This window comes from Mesoplodon densirostris, chromosome 3 (genome assembly GCF_025265405.1).
Source record: "Mesoplodon densirostris isolate mMesDen1 chromosome 3, mMesDen1 primary haplotype, whole genome shotgun sequence".
NCBI lineage: Eukaryota > Metazoa > Chordata > Mammalia > Artiodactyla > Ziphiidae > Mesoplodon > Mesoplodon densirostris.
In genome coordinates this window covers 142,967,370-142,969,670 of record NC_082663.1, presented here as the reverse complement: position 1 = coordinate 142,969,670, position 2,301 = coordinate 142,967,370, and the positions used below count along the sequence as shown (strand labels likewise).

The 2,301-nt window shown below is 44.6% G+C and overlaps 1 pseudogene; it reads right to left on the bottom strand.

Annotated features, from left to right (window-relative positions):
- Positions 1–416: 416 nt before the first annotated feature.
- LOC132486926 (ETS domain-containing protein Elk-4-like) lies at positions 417–1,913 on the bottom strand (annotated as a pseudogene).
- Between the last annotated feature and the right edge of the window lie 388 nt (positions 1,914–2,301).

Sequence of the window (2,301 nt, the reverse complement as noted above, 5' to 3'; positions counted from 1 at the left end):
ATCTCAGTCAAACCACAGGCTGTGAGATGTGTGCATTAACTTTTCAGCTGTACATTTTACACTGGAAGGAAATTTATTTTAGATTAGTGTTCCCTGTGTGCCTAGAAAACCTTGAAATGTCAGCATTCAAGGCAATTGTATTCCCATTTCCACTGATAGAAGAAAAACAGTAAGTTGTACTGAAAATTGGAAAATACCTTAAAAGTCTTCCTGCCTCCCCTCAGGTTTATTGAAGTATAACTAACTAATAAAACTGCATTTAAAGATGACAACATGATGATCTGATACACTTATATTGTATTGTATAATTGGAAGTTATGAAGAGAGGATCTTTTTTTTTAAGGGAACCCTAAAAAAAGCATTTTAATGGGGAATGACAGAAATCACAATAGGCTATTATCATCATTGTGGAAGTATCAATCGCACACTTTAAATATATTCATGTTCAATGTCTCTCTGTTTATTCCTTGTTTCTCCCATTCCACAAGTGCATAGGTTGTTTTCTGTAGATCTGTGGAAAATGGGCCAGGGGTGGAAGGTCCATACAGGCTAGACAGAGTGAAGAGCCCATGACTGTTCAGCACAGAAGGAAACTGGAAAAGTGTGTTAGTACCTTGCAGTCTGGCTGGACTTAGGGGAGCAACAGGGCTGAGAGTACTCCAAAAGTGGATACTGGAGACCAAGGGACTCAGAGTCAAGAGGGGTGTCTGTGAAAATAATGCTAGCTTAATCATCAGTGGGCTTGGATCACTGCCTGTGATCATGATGGTTGGCGCTAGCTCTAACCCTTTGGGTTTCTTGGACCTTGATGAATTACTTGTTTTGTCTTTTTCTGGCAAAGCTGAATCCTGGTCTTTAGGCTCCGTGTCTGCGTCCATGTCTGGTCTATGTTTGGGTTGGAACTCAGTGGGCGTGAAGGTGTTCTAGGAGGTTCCTGAAAAGGGCAAATGGACGAAATAGGAGGTGTGGTGGTAAAAGCGGCAGTTGCACTGGATGCAGAAGTTGGTGCTTCTAGCGAAGGCAGTTTGGGGGAAGACAAAGTCTCCAGCGCTTGGGTAGTTTCTTTGGAAGATGGAGAAATACTTGGGTCAGTTGAACTTGTGGCAGCAAGAAGTTCAACTGGTGGCTTTTTGGAAGATGTTACAAATTTGGTAACAGATGGTGTTGGCTCCTGAGGGGATTTTTTTTCTCTGCCAATTTCTCAGCTGGATTCTCAACCTTTATAGATTTGAAAAGCTTCCTGTTGGAGGAGTTCAAAGATCTGAGGGTAAATGAAGAATATAAGCCAGAGTATCTAGTCACTGCAGCTAGGGATCTTGGCACGAGGCTGCGGTGGCTTCTTTTTCCCTCCATTTTCCTCATCTTTGGATCTCTCGCTGCTGACTTCACTGATGCGTAAAGCTTCAGTCTCCCTCAAGCCTGCCCACTGGCATAGGAACTGTGTTCAGAATCTCTGGATGCGAGACAAACTTGTACACAAACTTCTGACCCCTCACGTTTTCAATGATATTCTTCATATAATAGTATCTGAGGGATCAGCTGTGTTTGTCATAATTCATGTTAGCCTTGTTCTTCTGAATCCCTCAGAGACAAGCCACCTCTTCTGCCTGCAAATGCTTGAACTCCCCGTCATTAGAGGTCCAGCAGATCATATGATCGTTCTGAGGCTCCTTTAGGAACTGAAGGAGGAACTGCCACAGGGTGATGGCACTGTTAAGAGCAATGAACGAGGCCACTTGCGAGGCTGCCTCAGGGTCTCTGCCTCAAACATGATGCCTCTCTCCACCGGCCACCTCCTCATGCTGGAAACTCGAGGACAGCACCGTGGCCACTGTGACCCCTGTGGCGGAGCCAGAGAAGGCGGCGGCAGCCAAGCCATTCGTTGCAGCAGCTGGGCCTGCCAGTCGCTCCATGCCTGCTAAGAGAGTGGATCTTAAGCATTCCGACCACACAAACAAAAATAAAATAATTGGGACTTCCCTGGTGGTCCAGTGGTAAAACTCCGCACTCCCAACGCAGGGGCCCGGCTTCCATCCCTGGTCAGGGAAAGAGATACCACATGCCACAACTAAGAGTTTGCATGCTGGAATTAAAAGAGCCCGCATGCTGCAAGGAAGATGGAAGATCCCGCATGCTGCAACTAAGACCCAGCACAGCGAAATTAAAAAAAAAAAAAAGATAGCTAAGTGAAGTAATGGATATTAATTAACCTGGAAATTATTATACTCCCAGGAGACTGCATTGCAAAACTCTTACATTGCAAAACACTTCATGCATTGATTTATTTGAACAACTTTATTG